We start from the raw sequence: 23,984 nt of genomic DNA on the forward strand, positions 1-23,984 counted from the left end.
GAAACATGTTTTCTGTTATTCCTTGGGAAAATGTGACTGACCCCATGCTGTAGTTTCTGCTGGAAAAGCTGGTGATTAGTCTTCCCTTTGCTGTTCTTGCCTTGGAGATTCTAGTTTTGTCAGTCACTTCTAGGCATTACTTTGATGCACTTGACACTATATTGCACACATTTGGGAGATGGGAGGAGTGTTATGTCTGAACTAAAATGAAACGCCCTTCAATCAACAGCCACTTTTTTCTAATTCACAAATTACTAAGACAGTGATCTGAGTACTGATCATCACAGAATAGGTCAAATGGTGGAATATATTGGTAGTCAAGACCTTTAATCCTGCAGTTCTGAAAATGGAAATGAGTGATGAATTTAGAAGGTCATCCACTGAAAAAGAGAACTTCACTAGCATAGAATCGTAGAATCATAGAGTCATACAATACCAGGTTGGAAGGAACCTCAAGAATCATCTTGTCCAAACTCTCTTGGGAAAAGCCCAGTCTAGACAAGGTGGCCCAGCACCCCGTCCGAATCTTAAAAGTGTCCAGTGTTGGGGAATTCACCGCTTCCCTGGGGAGATTATTCCAATGGCTGACTGTTCTCACTGTGAAAAATTTTCTTCTTGTGTCCAAGTGGAATCTCTCCATGAGTAACTTGTATCCATTACCCCTCATCTTTTCCATGGTACTCCTTATAAAAAGGGAGTCTCCATCTTCTTTGTAGCCATCCTTTAAATACTGGAACATGGTGATAAGGTCTCCCCTAAGCCTACTTTTCTAAAGCTGAACTAACCCAATTGTCTCAACCTTCCTCATATGGCAGCCTTCCCAGTCCTTTGATCATCTTTGTGGCCCTTCTCTGGACCCTCTCCAGCCTGTCCACATCTTTTTTGCATAGCGGGGAGCAAAGCTGAACACAGTATTCCAGGTGTGACCTCACAAGTGCTGAGGAGAGTGGGATAATGACTTCTATATCTCTGCTGGTGATGCCCTTGTTAATGCAGCCCAGCATCCTGTTGGCTTGCTTTGCCGCAGCAGCACACTGTTTGCTCATATTGAGCTCGTGGTCCACCAGGACCCCCAGGTCTCTTTCCACAGAGCTGCTCTCCAGCCGAGTAGATCCCAGCCTGTGCTGCACTCCTGGATTATGTTTTCCCAGGTGCAAGACCTTATACTTGTCCTTGTTGAACTCCATAAGGTTCTTGTCAGCCCTCTCTTCCAGCCTATCCAGGTCTTCCCACAGGTTGTCTCTCCCTTCCAAAGTATCCACTTTCCCACTCAGTTTGGTATCATCAGCAAAATTCATCAGGGTACACTTGATTCGATCATCCAGATCACTTACGAAGATATTAAACAGCATTGGGCCCAGTATCAGTCCCTGGGGGACCCCACTTGTGACAGGCTGCCAGTTTGAAAAGGAGCTATTTATCACCACCCTTTAGGTGTGGCCTGGCAGTCAGTTCCCCACCCACCACACAGATCACTGTCCACACTGTAACACAAGAGTTTCTCTAGGAGGAGGCTGCGGGGAACCACATCAAAAGCATTGGAGAAATCCAGGTAGATATGTCCACCAGTCACCCCACATCAACCAAGCAAGTTACTTTTTCATAGAAGGCAATCAGGTTTGTCAAGCTCAATTTGCCCTTGGTGCACCCATGCTGCCTTTTCCCAATCATGTCCTTCATTTGACTTGCGATAGCCCCCAGGAGGATTCACTCCATAACTTTCCCACAGACTGAAGTAAAACTGGTAGGCCTATAATTTCCTGGATCCTTCTTTAAGCTCTTCTGGTAGACAGGGGTGATTTTAGCCTTCTTTCAGTCTTCTGGGACATCCCCTGATCTCCACGACTTCTCAAAGATTATGGAGAGTGGCCTCATAACGACATCAGCCAGCTCTCTTAACACCCTTGGATGGATAACATCAGGGCTAATTGATTTGTAGGGGTCAGGTTCCTGTAATAATTCATGATAAATGTATTTGTTAAGTTCATATTCAGTATTTTCACTAAATGTGTTCATTCTGTATTTCAGATTATTGTTATGGTTACTTTTCCATAAGATTCTCTGAAGATATGGTATTCCTCTCTTTCTTAAGAGTACTGGCATTAAGACACTGTAAAAGAATTGTTACTCAAATTCTGCAAGCTAGTTTTTACAGAAACAAATCTAAAATATTTCACAAAACGAAACAAGTTAAAATATATCTTCTATCATTGTGCAATATTGTACAAAAAGGGTAAAAATTTTCCTAATTTTAGTCATATTTATTTTAACTACCATAACTGAAGATTTTTTTCATTCACGTCTAGATATTTTATTGATTTTTTTAAAAATATACTTGCAGGTTCACTTTTTGTGTGTAAATGAGCTTATACATCTTAATGTGTCTCATGTTGAGGTGACTTCTCACTTTCCCAAAATATCCTTTGCAAATAAGTCAAATAAATTGTCTTCTACATACTAGCAGTTCTCCAGTTTTTTGATTGATGCCTTACTAAAGTATGAAGAGTAAAGAAATCCATTTGTAAACCTCTGCTTACTACCTCCTATTTCAATATTTTAGAAGACTGACTGGGTACTTGGAGATTTTTCCTTTACACAATATAAATGTCTTTGCCACACTGCTAGAACTTTCTTTTGAGAAAGCCTCCCAAGGGCTACAATCCCGTGCTTGGAAAACAGACTTCTAAATTGATTACAGTTCCTAAATGTATTACTCATGTAAATTCCTACAATTGGTTATTCTCATTCTACCAGCAATGTAACAGCCACTTTTGTCCAGGCACTCTCTGCATGCAGGTATTGCTTCCCTCTGTTTCTGTCATTTTGGAATTGAAGGGTGCAAAGCTGAGTATCAGTCAGCTACAAACAGAAAGTTTTAAAGGAAACTCAGTTTCCAGTGACTTACCAAGGAAGAGAGCAAGTCAACTCAGTCATAAACCTCTGAAATTCCCCTCTCGAAATATTGTAATACTGTACAATGATCTTTCTTCCCTGCCAAAAATAGTGCCGTCATTTCTTAAGACTTTTTTTCTGGACTGGAAGGTCCCTTATGTTGTTCATTGTCTATAAGGCGGGGTTCTTCCTATGAGACAGCAGCTTTTGAAGGTTTATATGTAATATATTTTATTTGCAGAAGTATAATACCTGCTAACCTGCTGTCTAGCTGTAGGGTTTTATGATCCTTTACAGGCCTATTACACTGGACTAAATCATGTATGTTCCATACCTGATCATTGCTAAGTCGCTAACTGGTTAATTATTTCTTTCGTCCTCTACCTTGTTCCACGTTCAGGCCTGCTATGGGCACTTTGAGTCAAAAGTCATGTAGGCCAGTATGTCTTCTAACATGAAGCCCAAAGCAGCCAGCACAGCAGCTAATCCTGCCCTTTGATGGAGGTAGGAAGACAATGGTTTCTGTTCCTAACTGATTAGCATAGCCAAGGATGTAGCCAGATCCTCTGCAGTAAGTTGGCAGACAACAGGATTTTAGTTTGTGACTGTGATAAATAATATATTAAGTCTTATGTAAACACATATATACAAATATGCTCTTTGTTCCTACAGCACAGAAGATCTAGAGCAGAAAGTCTCTTTCTGCACTTCCACATGATGTGGAAGGTACTTGCTACTTCTTTGCAATATGCTGGCATTGTGCTGCAGCCATCCTCCATGCAAAAGTGCTGCGTTAACTATCTCTTAGCCGTCAGGCAAGCGTGCCCGCTAAGCTCCCCAGCACGTTGCAGAGTCACAGGAAGAAAGTCAGCAGCTTTTCAGCTCCTCCCATAAAAAATGTTTTGGCTTTAACCACATTTACCAATGCTATCTCTTGCTGCAACATTTAATTCTGCTTGATTTGTGTCTCCCATCTTTACTGCTATATTTTATCTTCACACACACATTGTAGTCTCTTAACAGTTTACAACTGCCATTCCTGCTCTAATCAGGCGGTTAATAATCATGGTTATGACTATAGAGAGTCCTGAGCACCGAGCTCACATGCACAGCAAGCTAGCAGAGTCTGTACTGTTGTGCATCCAGAGAGCAACTGCTCGCTGAAGTGCAGCAGGCCTCCTTCAGACCAAGGGCCTATTCTTTATGATGGCATTGGCAGTACTAAAAAGTAGATGCACTACAAATCCTGAGAGTGAACATAGCATCTGTGCATATATCTATTCTTGTGCCTTTCTAACCCGAAATTCGTGGGAACAAAGTCAAGCCCTTCATCACCCATTACAGCAATATATATGTAAGATTTCATTATATTGCAAATTTTAGCAGAAGGGTCATTATATCATCACTTGCCTGCTTCAAACAGCTTCCTAACAACAAAATCCATTCAAAGTGGTGTTTCAGATATTACCCTGTCTCTGTGTCCCAACAGGTTTCAGAACTTAAAACTACATTCTCCTGCCAGTATCACCTACTCATATTTTTGGTTTGCTACTTAAGAGTCTAGTTTGTAATCCTGCTGCCCATCACAGACCTTCTGGTTCAGTGTGTGACTGCTCTGTCATTTGGTCCAGCTTACTTCCATTTATGAATTAAAATTACTTCAGTTTCTTCTATTTTCATCCTACTGGCAATAGAAATTTAAGTTTCACATTAGAGCTGGATGACTGTCATGTGAACACTGAAATAGCCACCTGCCTCTAGATGTAGCAGGGACTTCCTCATACAAATCTAGAGAATGAATGTATTGGCAAGGGAATGCTAATGAAATATTTTTCAAAAAATATTTACTAAAAGAAATTTTTTAAAAAAGTCTTAAATTCTTTACAAGAAGAATAAAAACTGATTCATATTGGTAGGGAAAGAAAAGTACACAATGCATTTAGTCATAACTAGAAAGAAAGCTCGAAAAATACACTTGCACATAAAGAAGGTATGCAGTCAGACCAAAACCTATTCACAGAAAGTACTGAGCAAAGAATTTTCACTACTGAATATATTTCACTAGTGAATATGTAAGAAAGGCTTCCTAACCTAACTTGCTCTCCTTTGCATTCACTCTTGAGAAACCATTTCTCCCTGATGGGCTAAAGATTCCACATATCTTTGGTCACGTTAAGTTTAAAAATAATTCATCTTGTGCATTTTGTCATTTACCTCAGATGGGACACTCCTCTGTTAGGAAACTGCATAAACATCCAGAAAAGTACCTCATCATTTTTCTTCAGTGTCTTTGCTTAACTTCTGCAATGACACCTGTACAGTAAAAATGACATTTTTTTGGGGTGTGGACATACTGGAATTTCTGCTAATTACATAGATCAGATTGTCTTGTAATTCCCTTAACGGTCCCCATCATCTGCCTCTGTCACCGTTGCCCCTCAATATATACTTAACACTGTAGGCATTACAAGGCAGATGCTATCTTGAGGTTCTGAATTTGCAAGCACTTTGAATAAAGGGATCCTAATCCAAAACTGGGGCTTCAACACCTTGTAAAAATACAAATAATACATAGAATTTGCAAACTGAGCTAGATAGGAAGTTTGTTTGCTATTATGAATTATATTAGCCATTTTGTTCCAGGAGGTATGGCTTGCACAAAAGCTTCCTCACTGATCAGTACACATGAATCTCTCAAAAAACTGAGAATTATACCTGCTTCTGCCCACAGTATCACAGATTCTAGAGGCAGATGCTAGCACTATGTAGCAATATTCTAGCCCAAGTCATCAAATTCGTAACAATGCACTTTGCTCTGCCATTTTCCTCTTTATAAAAGCGTATTCTTATTACACTGTGTACCTGCTGTTTTTCACATTTATTCTCTGAACACCAGTCATTATTGTCTAGGTGTTAGTATCAGCTTTACCAATCAGTCAACTGTAAAACACTAGTACATTAACAAGTCCATAGTGAGAAAATGCACATAGTCAGCTCTCTTCCGATTATCAATATACTTGCTGCAGAGTACCTTTTATATAAAAAAGAGGTCTGTACTCAAATATCTAGAAGCCTGAGGCTGTGTCCACACATGGTGCCTGTTGTTTCTTCATATAACCCTGCAAGTTTACTACAACTTCCTGAAGTCAATGCACAACAGAAGATCTACACCTGAAGACTATTCTCCCTTACAATCTGTGCTTGTCCAACTGAAAACACTGGCATTTCACTGATGCTGTAACAAAACTTGACCTTCTAGGATGAATTAGGGTGAAGTGTTGCAACTATTTTTTAGGGGAAATTTGAAATTGAGGCTGACCTGTAAAAGGAATGTACCTAACAAGAGAACTTCTTTTTATGCCCTATTTTAGCTTCAGTTATCTTGATCTTCAGCCTCCCACAACTCTTCAGTAAGGCAGAAGCTGATATGTCACCATGGTAAATTGTGGGAGAGAGAGGAAAAAGGGAGTTCACAGCTTTGCTACACGAAATTATAAATGTGTTTATTCTTGATCAAAGATTCTAGGGTTTTTCCCTTCATCTCAAAGTCTCTCGGAGATATGCATTAATTATTTTTTTTAGCTTAGTATTTTCAGATGATACATCCTGGGAATAAGAAACATTCCAGCTATATCCAAATGAAAATGTAATTCAGGAACGCCTATTATGACCACTAGATGACAGTTTCACCTCACCCTATGAAAAACACTGGCATAGGAGAAGCATTAGTTCTCCACATACCCTCTTACTAGATTTGGGATTCTAGTGACTCATTTTCTTGTGTGTGGAGCTTCATTTGTGACAGGATGTTCTCACAAAAAAAAAAATGCATTTTCCTGTGCATGACACCATCGAGTAATGAGGCAATTCTAAGTAAAATAAACAAAAATAACATACTATGTACCAACAAGTTCATTCAGAAATTGCTGGAGATACCTCCACAGTATGCGCAACACTCAATTGTGCAATGGTAAGTAGGCTATGGAGAACAGAATAGGGAAAAAACAGTGGGATCTCTAGGGCTGGGGTAGTAAAAGGCAAATTGATATGAAGATGAGGGAGTAATTAGTGGGAATTCAAAGGACTGCAGTTAGGGACAGGAGTTCCTCTCCTTTTTCAGCACTCCACCGTCTCAGTGGGAAGGCTCATTCTTCTCTTTCTTTATTATAGGAATCAAAATCTGTCTACTACCTGGGGTCCATGGAGCAGCAAATTCCCTCCTGCAGCCCACACTGTTCCCATACCTCCTGGACTGCTCTTTCAAGTCTGGAAGTAGGTGGGTGTGATGTCGCAGCAGAAAGCCAGCAAAGGGACATCTGGGCTAGTTAGTCCTGCTGCTGGTAGGACCAAACCCACAGATTTGCAGTAGAAACCTTAGGAGAGGTTCACTAAAAGCCATCCCCCCACTTCCATGGACCCCTGGCCTCAGTACAGATAGCAGCAGAGCAGAACACCATCTGCTCCAGTGGTTGTTCTATTCAGAAAATTGGTCCTTATGTTCTAGACAAAATAAACATCTGAGGTCATCTTTGTCCAAACTTCCTACTCTTTTCCCTTGCATGCTGCTCACCTGTAATCCAGAAAATTACACAGCTCTTGACAAGGTGGGATCCTTTTATGGGATCCATTGGCATCACATGAGAGTTGATACCAAGCGTAATCTCCATGTTTCAGTTTGGGGAGAAGAACAGGAAATGGGTGAGAGATCATTGCATAGCAGCCCGATGGGTAAGAGTGATCAAAACCTGATGGAAAACATAATGGAGAAAGCATGCAGTAGCCACACTGTCTGCTTCCATGAAAGATTAAGCTGGGTAGGGGCTTGTAAACTAAGCAGAGTTGATGCTGTCCCTGCCTTTTAAATGTAGAACCTATGCATTACCACTCTGCTATGCAGGGCCTTTCTTTCTTGGTAAAACCCTATGAAACATGGCCGAGAATTTCTGATCACAGGGAATCATAGGCATACGCACCTGTCAGGAACTTATCCCACCAGCCCTTTGCCTCTTCCCCTGTACCTTTATGGCACTCTCTTTATGGTTCTCAGTGAGAACCAGGGACGAAATACTTTTTCAAAGTCTGCATCCCATCGCAGTCACACACCTTAATCCCCTTCATGTTTCTGGTAAGTAACTACTTCCCATCCTCAGTTCAACCCACCCATCTCTGCTTTTTTTCTCTCCACTTCTCTGCAAGCACTCAGACCTCTCAATACTGAAATGCTGATCAAAATGTTGAACACTATCAAAATAAGTCTGCTGTATCAAGTCACATTACAAACACATTGCAAGGGTCTGGGTGTATGAGTCTTTTATCCAAACACAAACCAAACAGAAGTCTAGGCATGGACCAGTGTGTGATCCATCTTGCTCCCTGCCACGCAGTTTCAGGAAAGGGAAGTAGGTGGGTGTGAGGTCCCAGCAAAGAACAGGGTCATCTGGGCTAGCTAGTCCTGTTGCTGGTAGGACCAGCATAGATCTGCAGTAGGAACCATAGGAGAGGTTGTATGGTCATGGCTTATAGTCGAATGACTGCAGGAATATGTTTTTTAGGAGTATTTACCAGTGGCTGCAGTGCAGTGCAGCTGCCTCTTTCCAGTTCTAGGACTCCCATTGCAGGAAAGCAACTCAGCACATTACAAATCAACATGAATCTGATGTAGGGAATATCCAAACAAAGAGGATGCTGCAAACGTAGGAGCTGCCAGTACCACAGCAGAGCAGCGTGGGAGGTGATAAAAACACGAGGTTTTTTTAAATAGCTCTCTTTACCTCATTGATCCAATGAGGTTGATGTAAGTAGGCAGTCATGGCTCTCTGGGCATAGTATCAGCATTTCAGAATACTGTAGCAGAATAATAATATTGCTTTACCTGTCAGTAAACACTTCCTAGTCAAAGATCTTACAGCACTTCACTATTACTTATAAATTTAACCTTATTAATCCCCTCTGAATTATCCTCAAAATTTTAAAATCTAAATCAAAATATCATCAATATTTTAAGTAGACAAGAATATGTAGGGAAAGAAGAATTCAGTTATTTGTACACAATCACCAAGAATCACATTTTGCCTCTTCAAAAATCAGGACAAATCAACTGCAACATCCTCCTTTAAAACTGGTCTTCTACTTTTGCTATAGTTACTGTGTAAAAACTAAGTATTACTTTATCATCAAAGTGAAGCCACCTCTGAGTCTGAACACAGAAAGCTGTGAAAACTGCAAAATTTATTTAAGAGTTACAGAATAGAAAGTGAAAATTGCAACACTAAACTGAAACTGCCAAATTGAGTTTAGATGGGCAAGCTGTCCTTCAACCCCCATATTTGCACCATGTCATAAAAGTATGTATAACATCCTTATGGAGAATAATACAGAGTTTTTAAGGGACAAAATGGCAATGTCATTTAGTATTTGATTTAGAATATCACCTAGCAGCAAATTAATCACTGCCTTTTGTCTATTTATCAGGTAACGCTTTCGACAGGACACTGGTTTCGTTTGCTTGTTTGTTTTCCCATGGTCTCCTCACTTCACACTGACCAGTGCTCAGCAGTGGTTTAGCTGTACAAGCTGATGAGCTCATACCCTGAAGTGGAAAGGTTACACAAGACTCAGCTGCTAACACTCCCAAGGCTGAAAATCTACAAACACTGCCACGTGTATGTGGGGGGTGGGAGAGTGGATTTTGAAAAAACTAGGAAAAAACCTGCAAAAATAATGTATAGCATTGGACCTTTGGTTGTCTGTCATCTGCTTTCATGTACTATTTCAAGCTCTATTGCAGCAGCTGAAAGTAAACTTTTTTTCTTTTTGTAATTTATATCTGTAACCATAGAACAGGACACATAAAATCACTTATATGACCACATGACAGTGAAAGAGAGTTCTAAGGAACTAAAATAGAGTAGGATAACCAGAAAAAATCCTTAGGTATTATTCCAGGTAAATATAAGCCCTCCTTGCTTTAATCCTCACATGTCATTCAAAAGAAGAAAAAAATTTCTAGAAAGGAACAGATTATTTTTGGGGGGAGGAGAGCGAGTTCATAAAAATTTCCATGGTGACTTCTCAGTTTATAATCAGATTCCATGAACCTTATTCATCCATAAAGGGGGCAAATCTCAAGTCACATACAGTCCAACATATGACCACTTAATTGCTTTTAATGTAGGAGGATTTTATTTCCATGCCCTGGCTAAAGATTAAAAGAAAACTATTAAGGCTGGAGGTGGACACCAAAACTTTTTTTGATGCCAGCTCTTTTTTTCCCCTTTTTCAGACTTCCATCCAAAACATGCGTACTTTGGCAGCCTACACAGAAGGCTGGAAATCATAAAGAGCCACTGTCCAATTCTTACCTCTTCAGGACAGTAGACCAAATCTAATCCTTTCAAATTGCAGCTGTTTTGATCAAAAGTGTTATGCCAAACTAGAAACTCTTTCCCCCCTACTTTTCCGGTTTTGTGGTGTTGTCTGGACCTGGAGGGGCTCAGGAACAAATTTTTTCACAAGAATTTTTGAGGTCGTAATCTTACATGCTTTTTAATTACATAAAGAAAAAGGTGGTGAACATTGCTGGGAGGGAGGAGAGGAGAAATGACCTGTGCTGTTCAAGAACTTGCCTTCAAAAGACTGAATGAATGGCAGTAGGGAAAATGATGCCTTGCCTTTATGCTGCTGGCTCAAATCTGAGGTGACTGAAGATTCCTAACTGCTTTGTTATTACCCTTGTTTATTATTGTAATGTTTAGGGACTAATCAAGATGGACAAAGATTTAGTAATCACTATACAAACAGGGAGCTGTAGACAGTCCTTGACCTAAAGAACTTAACAATGTAAACAGACATGCCAAACATGACAGAACAGGATATCAGTGATGTTGGAAAGCATGTGCAATTGTGGCAGCATGTTCAATACCTTAATGCCCAGTTACACTTTCCTGGATCAAAGTTAAGATTTTCAAAAGGAGTGTGAGATACACAAATACATTGAGAAAGCTCACCTTAAATTGCTAACTCTGCAAGCTGATACAGTCTTCACTGATAGTGTCAATTTCCGTTGCAACATCCTGTAGAAACAAATGCTGAATCTTATGCCATTGAAGTTAATAGTGCGTTTTCCATTTAAAAGCTCAAAGCAACAATAATAGCCTAAGTTGTTATGAGGACTTTTCTTGGGCAAACATCAAGGCAGTGAAGTCAAAGGTATGTAAGCCTCACTGTATTCCCACTGTGGAGCAGGGAAAGTAGGCAGCAGATGGAATTTAAGGCATGAAAGGTGGGACAGGAATTAACTACAGATACACAATAACTCAGGGTTAGATTGGTAGGACAGAATTCAGGGTCTGTCCCATCAGCTTGAGCAAGACTAATCAATAGACTGCATATTGTCAGAAGTGTAATAATTACAGGTACTTTGAGACAGAATAGGAAGTTATATGTAAATTTGAGTAGAATAATTCTTGCACTAATAATCCCATGATCTTTGGGTGCATGAAGTACTCCCTTTGAAGTTGTGTTGAGGTACAAGCAGTGATTTAGAAAAGAGAAGACTCTGCAGAAGTTACTTATGTGAGGATATGTAGTTGTGGGTGAACAGGATTGTGGAAGAAGCAAGGCCAGAGGAAGGAATAGAAGCAGCAGGAACACTGGCAGGGGACGACCCACAAACAGCGCCTAACCACCCTACTGATTGAGGAGAATTCCGCCTGTCTTATTGCGCGCAGTACAATTTCTTTTCCTTGCTCAAAATACCATCTGTCCATTTGGGCTTGCACATCGGGAGTAGCCCGAGGCCCCTCACCGATGAGCTCATTCAGACCAATATGATTTAAATTGCCAGTTAAGTTATCCAATGCTTTAGCAGTCGTGAGATCACGGTATTCAGTCACGAATACAGCATATTGCATAGCCGACAAAATCATACGCAACAACAATTTCCAATCATGAGGAGTCGTAACATATCCATCCCCAACAGCTGTTAGTAAGTTCATGGTGTATGCTGACTGGAGACCATAATCTTTTACTGATTTCCTCAGTTCTTTAACATGATCATAACTCAAAGCCTCCCACGCGCCGGGTCGGTTTCCGTGATAAATAACAGGGAAAGCCTGCAAAATGTCTGCGTCGCCTTTAACTAAGGCTTCGACATTTGTCCCACACACTACGACAATCGCTCGAGGGGGTTAGGTCCCCCACTACCTCTTTCAATTTATCATCACAAAGAAATAGATTAGGTTCTTGGTCTGGGTAGGTCGGCCCAGGATTGAAGGAGTCTCCTTCTGAGAGACTCTCTTCTGCAACATCGGTATTGTTCTGGGGTGGCAGCGGCGGGGCGGAAGGACGCGTTGGGCTCTCCTCACGAGTTCTTTTGTGTCCCTTTGCGGAGCTCTACTAGGGCTTCAGATATCTGCCGCCAAACTGGTAAATGCTTAGCTGCAACCTTATCTGTCCCTGCAGCAGCGTCCCAAAGCTTTGGGCCAATGTGGTTCCACATGTCTTTGTCAAAGGTGGCAGTCTTAGGAAAGTCCGGGACGTTTTCTCGTACCCAGTCTAAGAGGGTTATCAAACACAAGGTAGGTACGGATCGATTCTGAACTTTTAAAATATAGTGTAGTACTTCGAGATTCATTTGCTGCTCTTTCGGCAGTGTGTTTCCCATGGTTCCCGATCGCTCACCTCTGTCCTGCAGAAGGTGATGAGCCGGCAGTGAAATCAGTGAAGTCAGTCCTGGAGGCAATCCCCTGGTTCGATCGGGCTACGCTACCGGTACGGACATCTTTAGTCTCTTGATTCATGCCCCACGTTGGGCGCCATTTGTAGCGTATGAAGGCACGGACCCTGGTCGGACGTGCAACCAGAATCCTTTATTACAACAAACACGCAGCTTATACAGTACTAAGTATATTCTTTCCCAGACAACACGCCCCTGCAACCCCCAACTGCCAGACAACACACACCCCTGCAACCCCCAACTGCCAGACAGGCGGAATTCCCCTCAATCAGTAGGGTGGTTACGTGCTGTTTGTGGGTCGTCCCTTGCCAGTGTTCCTGCTGCTTCTATTCCTTCCTCTGGCCTTGCTTCTTCCACAATCCTGTTCACCCTCATGTAGTGGTTTTCTGTTCCAGGGGGTTTATGGCACTTTTTCTGGCATCATATTCAGATTTTAATACTCTATGAAGTAAAACTTTAGTCACTACAGTCTGCTAGACATTAATAGATGATGCTGTAATGCCTGTACAAATTGTATTCCCCCTTGATCTGCAATACAAAACCCCCTGTGTCACAGTAATGTGAGAATTTGATCTCACAGGAGAATTGAAGGGCAGATAGCTAAAATCTAAAACAAGTAAATAATGTTCTTTGGGGAATCATATCTGGCAGTTTACTAAGGAAATTCAAAAATATAAATATTTACAATAGGAGGTACTCAGATTTCTCATAATATTATAGCTGATTCCAATTTGGAATACATGCTGTTTTGCTTAAGTTTATGCCATTTGCTTTTGAAATTTGACCCATATTCAACATATAAACTTCATTATTTGCTCATCCTTTCTGTCCCTATACTTGCTCCATTATTTTTCTGGGTTTTGTCTTTTATAGGGAATTTCATGCGCTTTTAAATTTTACCAAAGGATTGCCTTGGTAAAAAGCAGAATCCTAAGTTGATAGTTACAAAATAGATTTGTGCTGTATATATACTGTATGTATTTATAAATGTATGTATTAACATTACTATTTTTTAACTGCATCACTGGCAAATTTAGAGAAAATCCTAGTGAAAACCAGGGATAAAAGCCTCTTCCTTGTAGAGCTTACAATCTGAATAGTCAAAATAGGCACAGTGTGGAAAAAAATAACTCCAAGTCTTCATGATAAGTGTATACTTTCAATCCTTTTTACATCACTCCTTTCATGCATCTCAAAAGGAACTTGCAAACACAGTGAGTTTTATACCCATCAGTAAAAAAAAACCCACCTTGTAATAGGCAGGATCCAAAGAATGAAGCCATTATCAGCACAGTTTGACACACCTGCATTAGTAGCTTGCAATAGCGTTAGTGCATCAAGGCCCCTGCACCCATGCAAGGAAGATCATAATTAAAACGAACTATAAGGCTCTAACTAGGGCTAGGGAGACCTCAGACTATGCAGAGATTCCCAGCAGCTTTTAAGTGTGCAGGTGCTGTCTGGGCCTTCCCTGAATAAGACTCATTCAGAAATGTCTACTTAGTGTCTTCAGCTCTAATACAGTAAGGGACCTATCAGAGATGGCTGCTTGCCATCTCCAAAGCAGAAGTAGACATCAAACGAATTACCAGTACTATTTAACATCTTTGTCGGTGACATGGACAGTGGGATAGAGTGCACCCTCAGCAAGTTTGCTGATGATACCAAGCTCGGTGGCGCAGTTGACACGCTGGAGGGAAGGGATGCCATCCAGAGGGACCTAGACAGGCTGGAGAGGTGGGCTCGTGCAAATTGCATGAAGTTCAACCAAGCCAAGTGCAGGGTCCTGCACCTGGGACGTGGCAACCCCAGGCACAAATACAAGTTGGGTGGAGAATGGCTAGAGAGCAGCCCCGAGGAGAAGGACTTGGGAGTGCTTATGGATGAGAAGCTCAACATGAGCAGGCAGTGTGCACTGGCAGCCCAGAGAGCCAACCGTGTCCTGGGCTGCATCAGGAGAAGTGTGGCCAGCAGGTCTCGCGAGGTGATTCTGCCCCTCTACTCTGCGCTCGTGAGACCCCTCCTGGAGTACTGTGTCCAGCTTTGGAGTCCTCAACACAGAAGGGACATGGACCTGTTGGAACGGGTCCAGCGGAGGGCCACGAGGATGATCAGAGGGATGGAGCACCTCTCTTATGAAGACAGACTGAGAGAGCTGGGGTTGTTCAGCCTGGAGAAGAGAAGGCTCCGGGGAGACCTTATAACAGCCTATCAATACCTGAAGGGAGCCTACAGAAGAGCTGAAGAGGGACTCTTTGTCAGGAAGAGTGGTGACAGGACAAGGGGCAATGGTTTTAAATTGGAAGAGAAGAGATTTAGATTAGATATAAGGAAGAAATTCTTTACAGTGAGGGTGGTGAGGTACTGGAACAGGTTGCCCAGGGAAGTTGTGGATGCCCCATCCCTGGAAGTGTTCAAGGCCAGGCTGGATGCGGCTTTGAGCAACCTGCTCTAGTGAGAGGTGTCCCTGCCCATGGCAGGGGGGTTGGAACTAGATGATCTTTAAGGTCCTTTCCAACTCTAGCCATTCTATGATTCTATGAATTATATAAAACACATTTCTATCAGCTCAAAGTGAGTTAACCTTAAGTTTGGACCACAGATATATTAGGATGCAGAAGAAAATAAGTTCTGATTTCATCCAAAATATTTTGTCCCACTTTTCAAGGCAGCATTACAAGTTACCAGTTCACACATTGAGAACCTCATTTTTTCACTGGAGGATTCTTCTGAATCAAGTGGAGATACTGGTGTCTGGCCGTAGGAGAAAAGTGGGACTATCACAGAAACTCACAAAAATGTGAAGCCTGGGGCATTCTGTAGTCTAATGAGGGACACACCATGACATTCATCCTTGGTTCACTGGAAACTGGAAACTGATGGCACAGGATCAGGTCGCCAAACTAACATCATTATTGGTAACAACTGGAGGGATAATGTGGTGTATTAATCTCAGCTGGAGTGATAATGGGGTGTATTAATCTTACACTGGAGGCACTAGATGAAACAGAAACGTGGTAAGCAGTACGCTCACAGTAGAGAGTGTAGTCACTTCTAGAGCTCGCTCCTTTTCTAAAGAGACAGCACTGCAGAATGTTTCATTCCTACTCTCTGCAATAAAATGATGAAACCCAGTGCCACTAAAACTGTTGAAAAAACACTTTTTACCAGCTTCCCAGAGAAACATCCAATGCCAGACAGAGGTGTAAGCACCTACCAGGGTCAAAGTTGTGTCAGTCTTACCCAGCCTACTGTACATACACTTGATACAGCTACCCAAGAGATGTATGGACAACTATGTCTTGAAAGCTCAGCCCTCAGAGATTTGAATCAGGCATAAATCTGAAGTCCATATATATCTTAAAGTAGCAACAGTTAAACTAGGCATTAAGACACCAGAAATGTATCCTTGCCCTGGCCTCATCTTATTTTGAAGCAATATAACTGTTTCATTGGACAGATCCCTAGATTGCTGCCAAGGGATTTAAATAAGGTCTTGTTATCTGCTGAAGCCTCAGGGGTCCAGGAATATAAGCAAAATGTTGTGATTCTCTTTTAGATACGGAGCTTCTTTGCTTTCAACAGTCTACCACCTTTCAGGGCAGGCAGCTTCTGCTCCTCAGGGACTATTTCATACATGGCTTGCAGAGGAAAGCACAGCCAGCCAACAAAATCCCAAGAATTTACTCTTTCGGGGCTGCATTATAATTAAAAGTCACGTAGTTCTAAGGTGTGAATTTTAGGTTGAGAGCAAAGATCTGAAACACCATCTACATCTTTGCTAGGATAAGGAATTGTACGTATGATAAATACCACTTTGTGGTGCACTTATCCATGAGGAAAGCAGCTCCCACTACAGTAGGTTCTTCATCTATAACTGCAGCCACAAGGCACTATGGCAACAGTGACAGCAGCTAGTGTAACAGTCTTACTCAGTAAATGACATTCTTAGCCACTGTCTCTAGTGGGCCATATTCAGCTGGCTTAATAGCACCTGGTTTGAGAGTATTCATATAGGACATAGAACATTGCTCCCATTCTGTTTCCAACACTTTGCTGTGTTCCTACAAAAGTAATTCATGGGTTGTTTACTATCTGCCTTACAGTGGCAAGATCAGGAATGACCTCTCCTGTGGCAAGAGAAAGCTATTGTATAGTCTTACCACTGACCTCCAGATTAATGTCTACAGAAACCTGCATCTGACAGGAAAATGGAAACAAATGGAGAGTTGGGAACATGCAACATGTGAACAATGGTTTTGAGAGGAAGTGAGACATATCTAGATCTTAAAACTCCCCTTGGAAGCCAAACCAGAATATGGCTCTAAATGTCCCAGCTGGCATGAATCTCTAGGCTGAGCCAAAGCCAATACAGACCTTTGTGTTCTAGGTCATGCCTTTTGTGTATTCAATACACAGAATATAAAAGGGGGAACTGTTTGTCTCTGTCCACCAGGGATCTCCAGCTATTGAAGATTTTTTTCTTTGGACAGTTTTACTCTGTGCCAATGGGTTGCCCAAGACTAGAGGAACCCAAGAACAGGGGAGTTGTATGGGTGGTTTAAAACTAACTATAGCTGTGTGTAAAAGACCCCTTTGGACTTCTGCCAAGAACAGTTCAGGCAATCTGGAGACCGTGGGCCAAGCTGTACAATGCAGGCCTGTGGTGGTTTAAGACCTGAGGCACGTGAATACTGTGAGGTTCAAAGGGATGCAGGGAGTGAAAAGTACACAAAGCACAAAGCAGTATCTTTCTGTAGCTGCAAGTTCTAGACCCAAGAGTTACTGCCTTGTCTCACGGAATAACCTGGAGGCATAATCAGCTCTGATCTGTTTGTTTTCATCTCCTCCTGGGAGCCATTATATGATATTAACAAAATAAATCAATTTTAAATAACTCAGTGTGTAAGCTTACAACAGAGCGGTTGTTTCTGGCATACCTCAGGGACATTGCACAGTCCTCCACCATTATGAATGAATGAATGGGCCTCAGCTGTACTGCAATAGAGTAATTTGTTTTAATAATGTCTGAATATACACTGAGGTAATATTTGTGCAATCCCTAATAGTGTTCTTAGGTCAGAAATTCACGTATGAAGAGAGCAGTGTTTATTTACATTTAAAGAGCAGTTGTGGATAAAAAAGAGGCTCTAAAAATGACACCAGGAGGATCATATTTACTCTATCCCTGTGGTTTCAGTTCAGACTTGCCTGGTGCACAAGTCAAAGGTGCTTTCTTTTAAATGACAGTTACAGAGACTTCACATGGGATTTGAAGGACGTCTGCTTTTTATCCCCCTACGCACAGCAGAGAGCCTGCAACTGTATTTAACTGGAGAGCTGGCAGCAAGGAGAGATTCCAGATGCCCAGAATCTTCTTAGTCCTTTACAAGAGTCAGTCCTCCTCCTCTTAGAAAAGGAACGTTTTGGTTGGTGGTAAGTGAAATCCATATACATACTAGAAGCAACACAGAAAAAGCACTGTTTTAAGGGTGGGAGTGGCCTTTTTGGTCTGTTTTCTAATGTGAATTCCTTCTCCCATTAAAAATGGCAGAATGCTTGAGAATGGAAGATTATGGTATGGTCTTCAGGAAGGTCTTCCTGAGGAAGATTGGATAGAGACGTGTTGGTGCTTTTAAGTAAGGTTAAGAACTGAATATTGCATGTTTGTCATTTTTGATTCCACACAAGTATCCTGGAATCAGTACCTCCTCTCAGTCCAATGCTAAGCTGCTCTGAAGGCATTTCCTATGCTAGCTTGCTTCTGCGATTCTACCTGTTTCTTTTTAATTTATGACAGCTCCTTGAATGTTTAGTTCTGACTCCAAGAGCAACTGTTTTTAAAAGAACAGATGAAATCTCATTAACAACATAACACACAAAAATAAATTGCTGTAGGCCAAGATTTGAAGGCCCAAATTCTCTGCTAATAGCCAACTATTCACAGTCATTTGATAAAGGCTAACCTGTATTTGATGTTGGCAGAACATCTTGTTTGGTCACATGGTGTTTCAAATAAAAAAAAAAGATTACTTGCTGAGTTTTATGCAGTATATATGTGTTTTTTGGAAGGAACACTGATGACTGCTTTCTGTTCTCCAGGCTACCTGCTTACTAGACTACATCTTTCTTGATGTAGGGATTCGATGCATTTTTTTGTTGGAGCTGCTCACTGCATCATAAAGGTAGGTATGCTGCTCCTGGTTTGCTGCTTCAGCAGTGGTGGAGCTCGTGAGAGTGCTGCAAAAGCATGATGCTGAAGATAAGGCTGAGATGGAATTTCCAGGCTCAGCATAGAGATCAGCTATAGCTGTCTGTCTCTTTCCAAACAACAATATCCCTTCTGGGCAGCAGTTATTGATGTTTGGCTTTCACTCAGAGGCAAATCTTTGCAAGCTTTGGAAAGTTTGAATGTAATAATTTGGCTGCTTTGCAGTTATCTCAAGTGAACAAAAATGTTTTTCATCTGTTAGGAACTTTGTTCAGCTGAAGGCAGCTGAAACATCATTCCAACACTTCACAAACCTTTATGCTTCTCCATTTAGTATTTTGTTTTGCCAGATTCATGATGTAGACTCTCTATAGGAACTGCTTAACAAAGTGAATAAAATCCAATGACTGATACTGCTGTAGAACTCAATTTTATGAGGGGCGACAGGCCCGTATTTCATCTGTACCTGGCACATTCTGTTAAAGCCACCAACTACCAATAGAAGTCCTTCTTCAGGAAGGAATATAAGTAACATGATTAAAACCCTTTGCTTGGGTATCACTGGGAAGCAGAGGGAAATTATTCAAATTATTGTAATAGAAATGCCATGAAAGTCTACATGACAACCTCCAAGATATAGCAGAGTTTCATTAATCCCCATTGACAGGAAGATAAAGGTCAAAGAATTATTTTAAAAAATACATTCACTACATAAAAAAATACAGAAGAATATAAACCAAGTTCACTTCTTTCCAAAAAAGTGTTGGCAATCGCTGTTATTATAATACCCTAAATTTACAGTAAACGTTCTTTACTTCATAAAAGTAACAGTCATAATAGGAAATCTTATCATAAAAAACTGCGAGCCTGATTTACAGAAAGAACTTTATGTTTACATCCTAATTTAGGAGGTTTTTCATGTGCTTACATTTGATCACAAGCATCAAGCACATTTCTGAACTAGAATTAGGTCTCTCTAAGTAAATATTTCCTCATGTTTTAGAAGAGACCATTGTAGGATTAATATAATAAAAGTAAAAATGAATGGCTTTTGAATATTTTTGCAATTATTTTTTGTTTCCTTACATCTGTGCATGGACAAAACCCTGTATTTTCATTAAGTAGATTAGCATACAAAGTGCTGTTTTTAAGTTACAATGGAAAAGACCTATGTCACTGCTGAAACCTGTCACTAAATTTGCACCTGTAGAGGCAGTGATACAGAACCATTTTCATGAGAGGAAGCATCATCAAAATTGCTAGAGGGAGCTCCTAAAGACAAACTCTGACATACCTCAGTTATTTTCTGCCAAAGAGCCAGCTCAACGCCCACGACAGCAATACGAACATTGTCACTCACTCGTATCTTAGACTAAATAATCTTTAAAATTGCTGTCTGCTCTGAGTTGCCCTTATTAAAGGTCCTCTAAAGAATTATGGGTGGATGTATTTTAAGGCAGCTCTCTGGTAATGTGCAGAGGAAGCACCTGAAAACATATTTAGAAGTACAGCTATAAGTCAGATATATTTCTTGCAATGAGGAATGTTCCCAAGGGTGCAGTATCGGGGCCGGTTCTGTTTAATATCTTTATCAATGATCTGGACAAGGCAATTGAGTGCACTCTCATTATGTTTGCAGATGACACCAAGTTGGGTGGGAGTGTTGATCTCCTTGAGGGTAAGATGGCCCTACAGAGGAATCTGGACCGAGTGGACTGATTGGCTGAGGCCAATTGTATGAGGTTCAACAAGGCCAAGTGCCAGGTCCTGCACTTGGGTCGCAAAAACCCCATGCAATGTGACAGGCTTGGGGAACAGTGACTGGAAAGCTGCCCAGCTGAAAAGGACCTGGGGGTGTCCATAGACAGCTGGCTGAATATTAGCCAGCAGCGTGCCCAGGTGGCCAAGAAGGCCAATAGAATCCTGGAGTGTATCAGAAACAGTGTGGCCAGCAGGACTAGGGAAGTGATCGCCCCCCTGCTCAGCACTGGTGAGGCCCCACCTCGAATAGTGTGTTCAGTTTTGGGCCCCTCACTACAAGAAAGACATTGAGATTCTGGAGCGAGTCCAGAGAAGGGCAACAAAATTGCTGAAGGCTGTAGAGAAAAAGTCCTACGAGGAGCAGCTGAGGGAACTGGGGTTGCTTAGCATGGAGAAAAGGAGGCTGAGGGAAGACCTTAACGCTCTCTACAACTATCTGAAAGGAAGCTTTAGTGAGGTTTATGTAAGGTCTCTTCTCCCAAGTAACAAGCGATAGGAGGAAATGGCCTCAAGTTGTGCCAGGGGAGTTTTAGACTGAATATTAGGAAAAATATCTTTACTGAAAGGGTTGTCAAGCATTGGAATAGGCTGCCTAGGGAAGTGGTTGAGGCACTGGAGGTATACCTGGAGGTATTATATTAATACCTGGAGGTATTTAAAAGATGTGTAAATGTGGTGCTTAAAGACATGGTTTAGTGGTGGACTTGGCAGTGCTAGGTTAACAGTTGGACTCAATGATCTTAAAGGCTTTTTCCAACCTAAATGATTCTATGATTCTATAAGAAGAGCATGGAAGCAGTGAGCAGTGCTAGTCCAAAGGGGATAGTGCTAATTGATGGAGCTTTTAATTATCCTTTAGACAAAACGGTATGTACAAGGTCCTACTAAAACAGCAAGTCTGAATCTGAGAACACTAATAGCTAAAAATTTCCTCCCTTTAATGCAGCTGCTTTAACACATTATTGTTGCCAGGTTTTCTTTGATAGCAGTAAATTTGGGTTAGGCTTGACTTAAGGATGCGTGTGTCTTCTTTTAAGAGAAAAGTAAATTAAGTAGCATAAATATATAGCCTTCAGCTGTTTTTCACAAAACTCAAGTGATGTTTGTTTGTGTGACTTAGTAAATCAACATTCAGAGTCTGAGCCAAAGATCACTAAAGTAAATTGGGACATTTTTGGCTGACTTCAAGGGGCCAATGAGCTATCATGTACTAAGCATATTTTGTTATTACTCCAGGCATAAGATAGAAAGAGCTGGTTACGATCTGCATAAGCACTTTCAGGATGCTCTTCCAGGAAGACCAGTGAATTCTAGAAGACTATAAAGAGCAACTGGAAATCAGCGAGAAAGTAACACACTTTAGTGGTTCTTATTTTTGTGTGTGAATGAAAAATGCTGTTTCATCCAGTGATAAGAGCAAGTATAGATAAATCAGAAATGCTGTTCCATCCAGTGATGACAGGAAGTATAGCTACATCAGACTGTGCTCTGAACCAACCTGATTTGAGATAGAATTTTCCCCTTCCTCTCTTCTCAAACTACATAGAAATCTATCCTACTTCACTGCAAGAACAGAGGGGTGATAGAATTCATGGTTCACTGCAATCACTTAGCATATGCCTTTTTTATATTTTTAAAGCAAGTCTAACGTATTTTGCATTTTCTGTGCTAAATTACAAGCCCTGGAGTGGACCTTGGCTAAAACTGGCTTTGTGGTTTATTTGTTGTTGGCTTTCACAGTCTGCTCTGCTCTGGAGAAATTCAGCATGGAGATTCTCCAGCTTAGTTTTCAGAGACCACGCATTCTTGTAAAAAATTCCCAGGACAAAAGATTTTAGTCCAAAGCTATTTATTAAATGGCTGTGGGCTGACTTTTTCCTATCCTTTCTTCCTCCCAGTTTCCTTATGTTGAAGCACATTTCATTTGGCAGTAAGTAGGAAAGGAGTCACTGTCAGCATTTGAACCATTAGGTACTAATCAGGTCGTAGCAATATCCAGCAATTAACATGCTATAGGTCAGCTTGAGCTACAGAATTCACACCCAGATTCAAAATTTCCCCAGTGTTTAGGTTCACAGGAACTGCAGATTTGCTTTAAGCTCACTTTGATTCACACATGGCAAAGTCACACTGTGTTTTATTACAATATTTCATGTAGCTGGTGCTTGTTTGTGTGTTAGACAATGAAATCTAAAGACTTTGTTGGCTGCAAGGATCACCAGCCATGTGCACAAAAACCAGTGCAAAGTCTCAGAGACAAATGTTGTACTTCGTATCGTACAGAGAATATTTTTGTTCCCTCCCATTTGGTCTTCTCCCTAAACTAGTTTAAAGACAATACCAACATGATATATCTACAGAAATGTAATGAGACTTAAGCAGATGAGGATGATAATGGAGAAAATGAAAACTCAGTGACAAGGAGTCCCTATAAAGCAAATAATCAGTGAAAAGTTCTGGTTCATAATAAAAAAGAACAAAATGTCTACTTAAAGAAATCATAGCTTTCTAGGAAATCAGAAATATATTGAAACAGAAAACTAGATATGGTCAAGAGACAGTGCAATTGTGTATAAAAGACCTGTTGCTGTAGGGCTCTGATTCTGTCTAAGGGCTGTGTATTTCTGAGAGAAATAATAATAGCAATATTAATAATAATAGTTCAAAGCACGTGTTGTTAGCTAAACTAGAGGCATTTGTGTGTAGTACTATGGTACCGTCAGGAAGCTGCAGAACCAAAATATTAATGTTGGAACGCTGGAGATGAAAGGACAAACACCACAGGATGAGCACAGGGTCTGTGTTAGGAAACACTACTCTGAACATACAAACTTTGGGAGAGGAAATAAAGCCTCCCTCAAAACCTGGTTATTTGTGGAAAAGCAACAAAGTAAACTCACATGGTTTTGATCCTGTGAAGAGTCACAGGTGCCACATCAACTTTCTCTTTTTGCAAGAACAGTTTTCATTCCACCTGTGACTGGATTCTTGACTGCTCTGTTTCCTGGTAAACAAGTTCACATATCTAACCACCCTACCATTACGAGGTGGGGTACAGTCTGCAAAGGCCACTGCTAAAATAACTATTGTCTCACTTCCAACAGAGTATTTCCTAGTGGTAATGTATGGGAAGGGACAGAAAAAGTCCACCTGGATTTTCAGAAAGATCAGCATTTGCTTCATTAATTTGCGTATCAGGATTTGGAAGAGAGTGACATTAATGGAGTTTTAAAATCTGGCTTAAAGCTCAACTGAGTGCTTTGGTCAAAGTCACTAAAGACAAAGTCGTCAACGAACAAGCTATCAAAGTCTGATAACCGAAAAAATAGCAGCTGATAGTAACCTCCAACCACAGGTACCTTAACCACTGAAAGCATGGGCAAA

This window comes from Numenius arquata, chromosome 1, assembly GCF_964106895.1.
Source record: "Numenius arquata chromosome 1, bNumArq3.hap1.1, whole genome shotgun sequence".
Taxonomy (NCBI): Eukaryota; Metazoa; Chordata; class Aves; order Charadriiformes; family Scolopacidae; genus Numenius; species Numenius arquata.